The sequence below is a fragment of the Empidonax traillii genome, unplaced genomic scaffold (assembly GCF_003031625.1).
Source record: "Empidonax traillii isolate 1590-97213 ecotype Southwest subspecies unplaced genomic scaffold, ASM303162v1 scaffold7:size3022706, whole genome shotgun sequence".
Lineage (NCBI taxonomy): Eukaryota > Metazoa > Chordata > Aves > Passeriformes > Tyrannidae > Empidonax > Empidonax traillii.
The window spans coordinates 2,305,777-2,320,837 of NW_020955200.1; the positions used below are offsets into that span (position 1 = coordinate 2,305,777).

At 34.9% G+C, this 15,061-nt stretch overlaps 1 protein-coding gene and 1 long non-coding RNA gene across 7 annotated transcripts in view; one reads left to right on the forward strand and one right to left on the reverse strand.

Moving 5' to 3' along the window:
- The window catches only part of TRPM3 (transient receptor potential cation channel subfamily M member 3), a 411,660-nt gene that overhangs the window by 136,180 nt on the left and 260,419 nt on the right, over window positions 1-15,061 (reverse strand). The gene's annotated exons all lie outside the window — the stretch shown is intronic.
- On the forward strand, window positions 1,416-5,539 carry LOC114056594. Its single transcript, XR_003571042.1, has 3 exons — window positions 1,416-1,531; window positions 2,314-2,363; window positions 5,481-5,539. It is a non-coding gene; the product is annotated as an uncharacterized LOC114056594 (long non-coding RNA).

Sequence of the window (15,061 nt, forward strand, 5' to 3'; positions counted from 1 at the left end):
ACACAGGTGTTTACAAAAGGGGAAAACATGTCAAATGTATATAATGCTTTTCCCTAAGAGTTTCTCAGCTAACAACTATTTTCTGCTCATGGTTTTCCTGCATTGTTGTGATTTCCACAAGTTCTGCAACCTTTTATGGGCTTTCTTCTACAAACTTGCCAGCTGATTCCTTGCAAATTTTCAGTATCCTTAATATCCTTGTTCCTGCTGCAGAGGGAATCAGTTCCTTCTGTTTGTTTTGAATGTGACTCCTCATACTTTCCCATGATGTTTATTGCTGGGAGGGGCAGTGAACAGTCAATTCCCATCCATTCTCTTCACACCGTTTTTTTTTTTTTTTATTTCCTCACACAGAAATAATTTGTTACTTTTTATTGCCTTGCCTTCTGGGAGGAATCAGAACTGTGCTGTAGGGGTGAAATGCAGATTGGTGTTGTGGCAGGTGGACATTCACTAGTCTGGTACCTAATTTTTGCCTAATATTCCAATAAGAGATTGATTTGGTTTTCTGGACCACCACTACTGAGCACCTTCACAGAAGTATCTAGCTTAACTCCAGTATTTCCCCTCAGTGTAGTGAAGAATTTACAATATTAACGGTAAAAAACAGCTGAAAAAACCAAGCTGTTTAAATCAAAGTCTAGCAGAACAGCAAAAAACCTATATGATGTTCTAATTTATGTCAAATGCAGTCTAAAAAATCATAATGAAAAATGATATCTCAGAAGTCTATAGTTGCACATACATAACTAGAAAACAAAATACATAGGAAATATTTTCTGCCAGTTAGTGCTGGCAGATTATTTATCTTTTAAAGTACTAAAATTGGTTTGGGATTCTGAAAAGTATAACGTTATTCATAACTCCTCAAACTAAGGAAACAAAATAACCTTCACATTAAGCAAGATCTCACTACTGTCTAATAGAAATCGTGAGGTTAAAATGCACATGTAGGAGTTTTGCACTGCATCTAATTCTGGTCTGAAGTATTTGATTTCTAAACTATTCATTCCACCCCATAAATGTATGACAACTCTAATGTTGTCTGCTCCTTCATTAGATTGAGATGGTTTTGTTAGCTCCTGTGTGGGTGTTGAGCTGATGAAGGAATTAAAATTAAATTGTACATAATTGTATGAAAGGATCTGAAGGAATGAGGATTCCAGATGTTCCCCAAGCCTAAACATCCAAATTTACCAATTTTATGCTACTGTTCACATTTCATCCCATCTAACAACCCTGTAGTTATTCTCAAGTCCCTTCTGAGCCTCCTGCACAGTGCAGCCCCACAGGCATCCTTTGTCATGAGGCTTTGGTTGAGGTCATGGTTTCACCACCTCTAGCCTTCACAAACACACCATGCCAGATGAACAACATGGTCCTCAGACGGTGGTTAAACTTCAGGCAGGATCTCTAAGCTGTTCTTTTAACTACCTCTGTGTTAGATTCATCAGCGTGTGCAGACTGTGCTGGAAGGTGCGAGGGGTAGCATCCTGGATCAGTCTTGACATCTTTATTATACAAAACATAGGTAATAAATTTCATAAATCCTATATATATGCAGTTATTTAATTTTCTGTCCTAAAAAAGTTGTGTTTTTTACTTTTCTTTTCGCAATGCTTTACGCATCAGATTTCACAGATTTTTTCCCTTGAAAACATCAAATAACAGAGAGATATGTTTTAGGCATGTGTCAAGCCCCCCATGTGCCATTTAGATTTTGGTAGCCAGAGTGGCCTTGACAAGAGTGCTTTTGAAATTAGGTTGTTTATATATGCTGTTTTTAAGAGATGGGGGACTTACTCTGAATTAAGTTACAACAATATTTCTTTCACACTTGCCATTCAAATTGCATTATAAAGAACTGTTTCAAAATTTATTTTGGATGTTATTTTTTATTATAAGATCCATTGTTAGCTTTGATTTCAGTGATATGGTTAACTGAAAACAAATCTACTCCTTTGAACAGCCCTTAATAACACAGGAGGAAATTTAACAAAAGATGCCAGTGGCATAAGACTTGAAACAAAATTGAGTAGAATCCTAGCAAGCCTTTATAGAGCTAAGGAACGTATTTCTCAGCACATTATCAAAATGCATATTTTGACTTTGACTCACAGTTGCCTTTCACCAAACATGAGGGTGAATCAGGGAAAGTAAAGACAAGCTTTTGAGCTTGAGGGTTTACATGCAAGTCAGAGCTATTACTTTGTTGGCATGAAGTGGGAGTGGAAAAGCAACCAGACATATGATACTTTACAAGAAGTACTTTCTTTTCAATTTTGTTGCTTGTTCCTGCTTATGTCTGGTCAGAACAAAAAGAGCAGATGGATTTCTAGGAAGAAGGTAGAAGCATCACTGAGGTGAGCAGGGGAAGAGAGAGCAGCCCTTTGGCCTCTGCAATAACTCCTACAGCCAGGAGTACAGCAACTCTTTTCCTCAAAACCCCACTTTGGAATGTTTGGATCTTTCCATACAACTGCACCAATAGCTAATCCTCTTTTAGTGCAGACCTTGCTTCTCTGCCTTATCTGGCACAACGTGAAGGAAAATATCAGAAAAAGTCCTGTGCTGCTTGATAGATCTTATTCCATGAAACCCTTAGTGGCCTTTGTTTTTAGGCAGGGTTAGGGCAGAAAGTAGAAAAATATTTTATTCCTTAAAAGTGTTCCGAGGCCAGCTGCTTTAGCAAAGACATAGCAAATCTTATATACACCCGTTTTTTAGAAAGGAAACTTTCTCCCTGCAGTAAGTTACCTTTATTGTAGAAACACTCCCATGAGGTTTGGTATTATGTTGACATTTTATTTCCTAGGGATTTTGGTGTTATAATATTTTGGAATTATTATAATCTGGGCTTAGCTGTATATTAAGCATTTTTTCCCTCTGTTAAATGCTCAGAGATTTCTGACACTTGATTTTCCTGAAAAATAACATCCAAGTTTCAGTTGTCCACCTAATGCAACATTTTAGTTCAGTAACAAAAAAAACAAATAAATAAACAAATAAGAAAAACACAACTAAAGTATAATCTAATTATTAAATTCCTGATTTAGTCAGAAGTAATGATAATCACAGTAAAAATGTATAGAATTTTTTCTTATAAAAATCTTTCTTTTTCTTATAAATAGATAGTTGGGTTGTATTATCTACAGCATATTTGCGTAACTGTGAGTAATGAAGAATATGAGCATTTCTGAAGCCATTCGGGTGAATGATCAATTTGAAGCACTGTCAGATAAAGCCTAATTCAACTATTGTGAATAGAAACTGTTTCTATGCACTTTGTTTATGCTTTAAACATACAACACTGCCATGGAGGAAGCATGTCCAATTGTGTAATGATGCAAGCAGCATATTTAAAATGTCACAATCCAGCAAATCTGAAATACTTTGACAGACCCTCATAGAACTACAAAGATTTTATACCTCTGTTTTTTAGGTATGTTTCTCCACCAAAACTTTATAGGAATATGTAAGTCAATATTTTTAAAATAAAGTTTTAGATTAAATATTATTTTTTGACCTAAATTGCTGCATCGATGTAAAAATCCCTCAAACAAAAACTAGCAGCCTAACTCCTAGGGTCAAGAGATAAGGAATTACCTTTTGTTTTATGCCAAAGAATTTTCTTTAACTTTCTAGTTAGAATCAGAATTACACACGAGAATTTGCAGGCCTTCGTCTATTACACTATGATACTGTTAATCCAGGCTGTGTGCTCCAGAGTTGATCATTGCTCCTTTACTCCCCTTGGCAATGCAACTTTGCTTTTTCCTTCCCTTTGTCAACTGTCTATACTGATTCAACTTCAATTGAAAAACAAAGATCACTGTGAATAGTGCTACCAACTCTTCCTCCTTTCAGAAAAAATGCAGTTCGACCGAGAGCCCTATAGCATTCTGAAAACAGGAAAATTTCAGAGAGAGAAAATTAAAAAGTACATAAACCTATCATTTATATTATGATCCAAATTTTACGTAAGTGTTAGGTGAAAAGTATTTTTTGCTATATAGCTCCATGCGTACAATAATTATTTGTCTTTTTCCCTGTGGACTGTGAAATTTCATAGGTTGTTCCTCAACATGCATTTTCTTAATTGGCAAAGGAAGTAAAATCTAACTGGTTATATTCAATGCAATAGTTATTCCAAACACTCTCTGACTCAAGTATGACTGACTGTAAAAGCACACCCATTTTTCTAAGATGCATGTAATAAAAGTCTTACCACCTTTTTTTTTTTTTTTTTTCCCATGTAAACCCATTATTCCTGTTTTCTCCCTAGTCCTAACTATGTGGCTTAAACAAAAGTAAACACATAATATTCTTTAATAACAAAGCAACAACCACCAAATAAGATGTTTTAAAGGTTCATGATTTTATTTCAGGGTCAAGTGGGAAGAAAAAGAATAGCTTTGAGGCAGAAATTCTTACTCAATCACAGACTAAGAAAAGAAAATCACAGGAAATATAAATTACGTAGGTACTTCTCATGTTTCTTGTTTGATCTTAACAGAGGGTCTTACTTTAAAAGGAATGTTGAAAAAAAAAGCTAGTATCTCATTCTCAGTAACTTTGAAACTTGGTTAAACCTGTTGAATCCCTTAAGGAAAAGACATGATATAAAATCTCTTTCAGGATTTTAGTTAGTTTTAAATTCTTATGCAAAAAATAACTTTGAAGGTGACCTATATCAAAATTTAATCCTATTAACCATGTTGTGTATCAGCACATAATTATGACTTACATTATAGATAATAGCAAATATTTAATTGGATTTTCCATCATATTTTAATTCAGGGAGGTACCTTTGCTTGATGTTTGAAAGCTTACTGAAAGACCTTCTTTCAGTCTGTTCTGACTTTGAGTTAACAAGACTATTAAACAATTCTACGGTTTCATTTCTAATCCTTGAATTAATATTAGGATTACAATTTTATAATGAACCTGGGTGGGCCTCATTAAATCTCAAATCCTGCAAATTCTTGCTTGTGGACAACATACAGTTTTATGACTTCAGAAAATCTGAAGGACTGGAGCCTAGCAATGAGGAAAACAAGCCCCATGTTTTCACATTGCTATTCTTCCTTGTGCTTTTAGCCACAACAGCTGACTCCTTTGAACTAGTTTCATGTACCAACTGCCAGAAATGGTCTCAACAAGAAAATCATGCTTCTTTCACATGCAATATTCCTTAATGCAAAAACTCTTGGAACTGTAAATGTACATGTATAAGCATAAAACACCACTGCGGTTCAGGACCCCTTTACACCAAACTAGAAGCAAACAGCAAACAGGAATACACTAGTTGAAGCCTTGGAAAGAGATTCTGACTCATGGGCAAAAAGTTGTAAACTTTCATCACTCAACAACCCCACTCTCTGGGATTGAGCCCCATTTCTCTTCCATAAAATTTTAAACTAATAGTCGTGGATGATATCCACCTGCAGAGGATTAAGATTACTTTTGCACCATCACAGGAAACAACCTGGAAAGCCACTGTGAAGACATTTGAACATGAAGACAGGAAGAAGAGAACTGTCTCTACTTTTTTGTAGATTTTATCTTCTGTTTTTTCCTTCAGTACCCAGTGAAATATTTTGATGTGAATTAACACATTTTGAGGAACAACTTTGTGTGTAGTATTGAAATATCTTCTACAGGCTAGACAGTCCTTCTTTCTCTCTCATAAAGGTTAACTGACTTTCTTAAACCACTCTTGATCTCAGTTTCAGATTACAGGCCAATGAAAATAAATGTTGCTATGAGTCAGCTGGTCAGTCTGGGTAGTCATAGCTGACTCTTTTTACTTGGAAAGGTACACAAGAGAAAGCAGAGCTGTGATATGACATGGCTTAGTCCATGTAGCGTAAAATGTTAATATCACTCATATGGGAACCACAATTTTCACACTGTCACCCCATGAAGGGTGGTGGGTGGGGTTGGTGATTCACTGAAGGGCCAAACACGAGTGCCAAAATTGTCAGTCTGCTCATCCACTGCTAACAGCATTGGAATTTGAGTTCCTAGACAAAGTGATGTGAAATCTTCTTCTTTTTTTTTCACTTTTACCTTCTATGAGACCTCCTCTAAGATTTGGAATGTCAGAAATTAGAACAGAAACATACCTAAAGACCCTTATTCTTTGAGCTGGAAATACTTTGGAAAGCACGATAGTATGGGCCTTTCATTAAATTAATATAAGTCAAATATTGTCTGTTAAGACAATGTAGTGCTTATAGTAATATTCTTGAAATCTACAAGGCTATTCAATTCTACATACACACAAATGTACACATGACAGGATAAAAATCACTGCCGCTCTCCAGTGCTGTATGCTGAGTTCAGCTTGCAATGTTCCAAAGGATTCTGGAAGGAATTAAGCATGAAAATTGTCATTAATTAGAGCTTCTGAGTGTAATGACTTCTCATAGTACAGGGATGGAAGCTGAGAAGCAAGTCTTACTATTTTCAAAGTTGTGTGATGGGGGTCATTCACAAGGAAGGCATGTAAGCATTTTTAAATTACTTTCCTGTTTTGACTTGACTTTCAAATAGGGACTTTAATGTAATTATTTTGTTTAATATGCTGGATATTAGAATTAGGAAGAAAATAACCCAAATATCCTTTACTTAAAAGAGGCTTGAGCAATATTTTTTTTTTTTTGGTGGGTTTAAATCTCCTGGAATTTGATTACACAGCACATTCCAGCTATTTGCCCCAGCAGGCCCCTCTATCAGGACTTGCTGATTACTACTTATGCATTGTTTCAAAGGGAGCCCTTGAAGGCTTTCATTTAATACAGATTAGTACCTTTATTAAACAGTGGTTAATTGAAGTCTCTGAAGTTCTGCTAAATATTGTTCAGTGAACTGAATTAGTTGTTTTAATTTGTTGCTCTCCCACACAAGAAAATAACACTGAATGAAATAAATACTTTTTCCATTGGGCTACCGAGGGTCACAACATTAGAGGGCTTTTAGCTTATGTGTTTTAAACTGACAGTTTTCTAACTTACAGAGATGCCTCTGGTTCAGTAAACTTAGAAACTATGTTGATTCTAATAACTCTCTCTTAGATGGTTTAATATTGAAAAAGAATAAATTAAAGCCACCATTAAGAGCATCTTATTAAATGTGTGACTAAAATCTGGCACTGTTTTCCCTGATCAGAAAAGGAAAAAAAAACATAATAAAAATATATGTTGGAACATTTTTACTTTAATTGTTTCCCTAAGGGTTTCTGTAAATAGTTTTTTTATGTGACAATATTATTCTCAGTTGAACAGCAATACTAAGAGAGATTATAAAAATTTACAGAATAATTCTGTACCCACTCCAGTCAGTAACTCATTAATGAATGTTACTGACTCACTGAGGACCAATTTTTTAAAAGATTATTTAGAAAACCCTAGAGGTCTAAATAAAGGTGTCTGCCTCATTATTTTTCCCGGTTAACTTCTCAAGGAATAATAACTTAAAATTCAACTACAAGTAATAGTCCATGTGAATTTTAGTACACTGTCTGTATACTGGAAATTCTTGCTTAAAGAAAAAAAATAATTCTTAGTAAGACTCTGAAAAGAAGACTAAATAAAAGAAAATAACTCAGCCAAAACAACATATCTAAGACACATGGAGAAATACCTCTGCATCTATGAAAGTTGTGATAACAAAACACCTATTTTTGCCAAGTAGAATTCCTCCTGAACTCAAAGGGACAGTGAGGAAAGGCTCAGTTCAAAGTCATACAGTGATACCTATGATTGGTCTTTAAATACACAGCTCTAGCTAGATTTGCAAAGCTGAATGGAACAAGATTGCTGTGGTGGCTGCATACCATGGGTATCATCTGCATGACCATACTGGTTGCAGTACAGTGGTGTTCTGGTTATTATGAAAGCTGTTCATTATCAACCTCACTTAATTTGTTCCTACTGCTGTTGTCAAACTCAGCTATGTTTACCATATCCAAAATACTTCCAAATAAAGACATTTAGGAGTTTAGAAGTTCATACTCTGAGAACAGTTTAGACTATATTTCATAAATAAATTTCACACCAAGTACAAAGAAAAAAATAGTAATTAAAAAGTTTTACTAGAAATTATTGACATTTTGCACTGTTTCTAGCCAGATACAAGAGAGGAAAGAAACACTGTAGTAGAAATCATTTAAATGAATTTCGGAGGGAAACACAGGAACATCCAAATTTTAGTTTAACTTTTTAAAAAAACATTACATTTGGTCAAACTTTACTTTTAGTTTCTGACAGGCAAGGCCACAGAAATAAGTGGTATAGTATCACTAAAATGCAGAGATGAATTTGGGCCTGAACTTGTCTGCTTTTATGTCAGTGCTGGAAATGCTATTACATATCAGACTTCATTTATTGAATTTAGCGCTTTCTAATGTCACTCCCTCAAGCCTTGCCAGGCAACGCTCATGTGTATTAAAGTGGCATTAACAGCATTAATCTGACTGTTACTTCATCCCCAGAAGAGGATCTGCAACAGGACACATGACAACTAAAAATGAGTTAATCTTATGCAACGTGCTGAAAATCACAGATTCACATAATGAATGAGGTTCAAATCAGCCACATTTGCTTGAAAAGTCTGCAGACAGGAGTGACAGGTCAAGCCAGAGGGGCTAATGCTGAGCAGGGATGCCTAATTTCTTACAAACCTGAAGGACTGCACTGTAACACAATTGAAAATGTTATTCTCTTTCCCTCTTTTTTATCTCCCCAATAACTTTACACCTTTTCAAAAAAACCACCAAATACAAACACTCTATCTCTGAGGATCTGAAGTGTTTTTGGCACTTAATTAGGCAAAGAGAAAACACAAGAACTCATTGACAGTTTGGGAAGGTTGCACCTGCAAGGGCACAGATTTTTGCATTAGAATAGACACATCAGGTCAGCAATCCCAAATCAACCCTGGGAGTAAAGAGTAATCAGATAACTGTGCTGGGTTCTCTCTACTCTTGCAGCTCTTGGAGACATTAGAAGCTGATTGTGGGGATGATGTTTTGAAGTCAGCATTTCAGATTAACCTCTGAAAGCTGGGTCTTTCACTAGAGTTCCCCACTGACTGTCCCAGGTGTCAGTATTTTAGTTGTCCATGCCTGTAAAATGCTCTAGATAAGGAGAAATCAGACATCTGCACCTGTGAAAATCACATTGTAAGCCATAGAAGCACAAGCTCTGCTTATGAAAAATGCTCATCTCTGGGTTATTCTCCTGCGAAGTCACTTAATAAGACTGAAATTTTAAGTGTATCTTTTCATTAAATTGCAGTTTTTAAGAGTCTGAATACTGCCAGACAGTTTGCTTGTCCAGATGAAGAGTATGTAAAATAGCAACTATGATGCTTTGGAGAAATAGTTCACCGTATTCTTTGGGTTAGACTTCCTTTTCAGCACACATAGCTGGATTCTTTAATATAACTTGCATTTATTTAATTTATATCATACAAAATACAAAGTTAAGATACCTCTAAAAACTTCATGGCCACTTAGTAAGTTTAAAACCTGGAATCTACAGGGTCAGAGCAGTGCTGCTTTTTGCTTTAAATGTCTCTCTCTCAGCTTATTATTGCCTTATTCTTTCTGTATGGCAATGCTAAAAGGATCTAGGTCACCTGGCTTGCTATATTTGCATTCATATGAAGACACCTAGCTAGCTAAAAGATGTGAAAACTATTTTTTACAGAGAACAAAAATTGTAAGAGTTAACAGCATAGAATAAAAAATGAAAAGATGTCATGGGAGTTGAAAATTATCACAATATATCTTAAGTTTCTCAATATTTAATTCAGATTGTTATTATTCCATTTCCTCTACACTTTCCTCATTAGTGTCTTAGACTTCAAATGTAAACACCATTCATATGTTGTGGGAAAGAACAGAGAGACAAAGAAGAAAAGAGTATATTTTACAAAGATAAATGCTCAAAAGACTTGTTATTTTGTAACACACATTTGCAATGAAAACAATTTGTTCTCAGTTTAGCATTTTGATGATATCTTGAAGGTTTTACCACTAAACAGATATTGACATTTTAGCTAACAGACTTGAAGACACCAAAGCAAGCCTTTTGGGAGACTGCAGTTAAGCAGACCTCCCCTGTACAGCAGCTTGGGAAAGGGTTGGTTCTGTTTATTATGTAACAGTTTCTAATACCTGAAAAACAGACAAATCAGCAAATGTGCCAGAGGAATCACCCAGGGTAAAATTTCTACTTCAAAGCACAAAAGCAGAACATTCCCCAAAATACCTTTCTGCTAAGGTGGGATGGAGCTCATCTATGGAAAGCAAACCAAACAAATTCTGTATTTTCTTTTTAAAAAGATCCAGGAAAACCTGGATTACCAGTTCCTGTGCACTTTATAGTTGCTTTTTCAGAGGGAATAATTCTGTGCTGCAGAAGACACTGAATACTTCAACTATAAAACCACTTTCACCTTCTCTTTTAACAGCTATGTTTAGAAGTGATTCTTTTTCCTAAATGCCTTATTCCTTTCTCAGCTGCAACCAGAAGGCTGCCTAATGCTGACTACATCTTGCCACTGTTATGAGCTTTCCAAACTGAGGCAAAGAAGACTTCGGAGTAATAATATGGAAGTTCATTTGCTTTTTCTAAAGCATTTTCTCTGTTGGTATCATAAAAGAAGAGATCTGCTACGAATCTTCTACAAGGAAATAGTGTGTCCCATGGTATACGTCAAAGCAAGCTTCATGCAGATTTCTCTCTTACTATTACCCATAAATTCAACTTCCCTTTTACTGCAACAATGGAGAAAGAAAAATTTCCCCAGTGATGGAGTTTTGTTTAATCTGAACCTTTTCATAGGCAAGAAAAGATTAAACGTACATATCCTCCCTCCATAATTATAAGTCTACTCTGCTCTCATTAACATTTATCACTTGTAAGTTTTATCTGTAGTTACACTGTACTTAAATCCAGTAACTTGCAGATTTTTAAAGAGTTAGATTTGAAACTTAACCCTTCTCTGTGGAGACATAAATCTAGCAATGTTCAGTATATGCCTCAGATACCAGGATACCTGAGCCTTAAAATTAAGCATAGCTTACTTAATTCTCTTTAATGAAATGAATGCAAAAAGCAAATCATGAACGAAGCAAACATCACAGATTTAAGAAATAAAGTCCCTTCACAAACATATTTAGCTTTGTTAAAACTGAGTGGGATTTTATTAGTATTTGGATACTTAAGGACTTATTCTGTTTGGGGGAAAAAAACCCCACTAATTCCTATTAAAAAAATATAGAACACTCCCCTCACCAAACATTTTCAAAACTGAAGAATCTTGAATCTGATTTAAGTTAAAAAATTTTGACTAGCTGGACTTGTTAATACAAAATACATTGTTTCACCCTGAAATATTATGTCAATATTCAGAGGGTGCATTTTTGTTGCTGTTTAGTATAATTAATTGTTTGTGTCATCAGGAAGACTAATCTTGTTATCCACTTCAATGGGCTGAGAATCTGTGATTAAAGTTTATATTTAATCTGTGATTGCTCTACATTACAGAGATGAGCTGCTGCCAGAAATTAAAGGTCTATTCTGTGTCTATCTCAGGTATTTGTAGCCAATCAGGTATATTTTTATTATTTTCTTTGAAGGCGCTCCACTACCGTTAGCAACAAGTTAACACAAAAAAGAACTGATTTTATATCTAGGAGGACGTTTTTTAAGATTTAAACCAACATGACCTTCACTGAAGTATCTAGTGAGAAGTCTCCAGTGACTATAACCCACAGCTTGAGAAGTACTATTTTAAGGAAATATCTATGGTCTTGTCATTTTGAAGGACTGTGAAATGCAATAGTACAAGTGGCATGGATGGTGCTAAGGTGAGTATATTTAGTATAAAGCCTTTAAGACATGTAGCATCTCCAAAAATAGAAAAATCTATCACTAACTCATTCTCACCCACAAATGTTTATTAAAGTCTGAAAAGGACTTTCCAACTTTCCTAGTAGCAAATCATTAACACCATTACCTATAGGGTAACACAACTTATGCTCATGAACACCATAAAATTTTGAGGGTCTTTACATATTTAATGCTTGCATATTTAACCACAGGTGATTCAACTTTTTATTTCCAAAACACTAACTGTTACAGATTTCAGTGCACAGGCAGGTAAGATTCTACCATTTCTTGACATCTGACATATTTCAGATTTCTCAAAAATATTAAGTTCATATTTAATAATTAGTCATGACAGCTTCAGGCTATAGCTTCAGCTATGTTATTCAGCAAATATTTAGTCTGTTGTACTAGTCATCTATTTCACTGCATGTTAAAAATGTTTCATATAATGATTTGAATCTAAGTGCCATATGAAAACTTTAAAAATCCTTAGATCATTAGAAAATGTAGAGTTTGGTTACTACTAACTCTAGCTTTCAAAACAAACACAGCTTTGCAATTACTATCAATCAAAAGACTGAAAAGTTATCCCCAGGCTTCAATCCCAGATTTTCTCTTGTGACTAAATGTATAAATGATTGGCACCTGAATCTAAACACAATGAGTCGAAGTCAGTTTCAGTCTCTCTTGACTGAAGTGAGATTTGTGTGCTTACATCAAAGGTGAATTTGATCCAAAATATACAAGACAAAACAATGTGCCCAGACAGGCTTAATATTTTGCAAAATTAATTTTCGTTGTGACCAAATGTACAGTGTTCTTCCTGCTGTATTAAATTTTTCAGGTCTGGGTTACATGAATGATTTATACAGCCTTTGTGCAAGGCCTTTCAGGTAAACTGCTTGGGGCGGGGGGGGAGGGCAAAAAAAAAAAAAAAAGAAGATGTATGCTCTCTTCTAACCTCAGCCAGAAATTAATGTTCTTTTTGTATTTGTGTCAAGGGAGACAACTGAAGGTTATTTTTAAACCTCTGTTACTTATTTAACGGTAAAAATATTTTTCTCCATGGACTCGACATGTTTCAAGGTTGTCCCTGTGTTCCATAATTGCTGGGCTCTCACTTCCAGGATGTGCAATAAACACATAGCACAGTTTCAACACATTGTCGGAAAAATCCAAAGGGAAGAGTGGTTAACTCTGCAAGAAGACAGCTTCAACAACACGTGTCTGTAACTATTTTTGGAACAGAAATCAACTTTGTTGGCTTAGGTGGATGAAAAATGAATGCAAATCCTCCACTGGACTTGGTTCAATATTTCAAGCGGCAAAATATTTGGGGTGGTTTAGCTCAGAAATTTTAGTTCACCCTATTATATATCTGTGTTACTCCTGCAATCAACACATTTGAAGTCATCTATTGAGGAGTTTTCTGGAAATCATGTAAGAATTCTTAAAATTAGAATTCCCTTAACATTTTAAAAGCAGCAGATAAAGAACAGCCAACAACAACAGAAATGAAAAAAGAGTAAGAAAAGAAGTTGTCTAAAGTACCACCATAAAAGGACAGCTTTGGACAACTTCTTTTCTGACTAGAAAACAGGAATAGAGTTTTTTCCACTAAGACAGGTCGTTTTCTATCCTGTTTCTCATTACTCCATTTATGTCATAGGCAGGTGATGGTTCTTGTGCCTTTGTGCCCTGCTGGTCCCAGGAGCCAACCTGAAGGAAGCCACCTCACATGTTGCAAAATGATGATATGTGATGCTTTTGTGAAAATGACATAATATAATCTGACCTCATACACTCTGCCTCTATCTAGCAAATTTGGTGAAATCACTGTGCTTAGGCCCTATCTGATATTTCTGCTCAGCTATGTAAATTTAAATAAATGGTTTAAATAGTCTTAACACTGTGTATTAAGATTAACCCAACAACACACCTCCAACATACAATAATTTAGCAAATAAGCCAAAGGACACATCAATTTCTTTTACTACAAATGAACTGTACTGCAAATAATTTTCTGAAAAAAATGATGCAAATGTAATTATAGGGACACAATCTACTGCCTTAAGATTTGATCTGAAACCATAACAAAGGCATCTCCTACAGAAAAAGTCTATTTTAGTGGTGCCTTTACAGAGTTATGTATAGAAGAATTTCATTAATATATTGACATTAACTAGTCTGCAGTTTATCGTAAGTGCCTCATGGCCTCACTGCAGCTTGTATAACACCATCCTGCCAATTTTTTAACAAGCTCACACACTGAAAAAATTTTTGTCCTTCTTTTCAGACTTTTCAGAAAATTCAAATTGTTTTACCACAAAAAAAAGAGTCTTATTATGAGTGTGAGCTCTGGCCTTTTGAGAAAAAAAAGAAGCAAGTTAGAATTTAAACTGAGAAATAATATTAGCAATTTTGCTTCAAATTCATTGTCAGCAGGCTGTTTATCTAATGTATGCAGTACCAACTTCAGGCTTGTGAAATAAATTGTCATGTGTGAAAAAACTCGTATTTGTTGATTTTCTAACTTCAATAGGGACCTGAGATACAGTTCACCACTGACAAAATAACTAAATTGCTAAGCATGTGAACAGGAACCTCCATCTTAAAGTAAATAAATTAGAAAATAGTGGAGATATGCTGTATGCTCTTTTATCTTTCACATTAATCTTCCTCTCCCTAGATCACAGGATTATTTAAAATAAACTCTGCAATAAATGAAGTTATTGTGAGACATGCAAAATGCGTTAGAATTGAAATAAAATTAAGGAGAAATGGGAAAAAAGTAATCCAGCAACTGAAAGACTCAATGAAGATAATTAGATTTTCATTTTAAAACCTTTAAAATACAGTATGCTTTTTATTTTACAATAAGCACTTTTAGAAAACCTAATTCTGTTATGAAAGATAGGTATTGATCAAACAGATGTTTAACTAGCCTAGGAAGTACTGAATTTGTCAGCCTTGCAAAGGTAGTTTTACTACTACATGCAGATATAGGATGACAACCTTTTTTTTTTAATTACTAAAACATGATTGTTAAAAGGAAACATGCAAAATCGGAAAAAGGGCCTATTTTGGAAGCTTAAGCATCTTAGAAAATCAGGGATGTCCTTTTTTTTTTTTTTTAATTAAAAAATGTCTTCAAA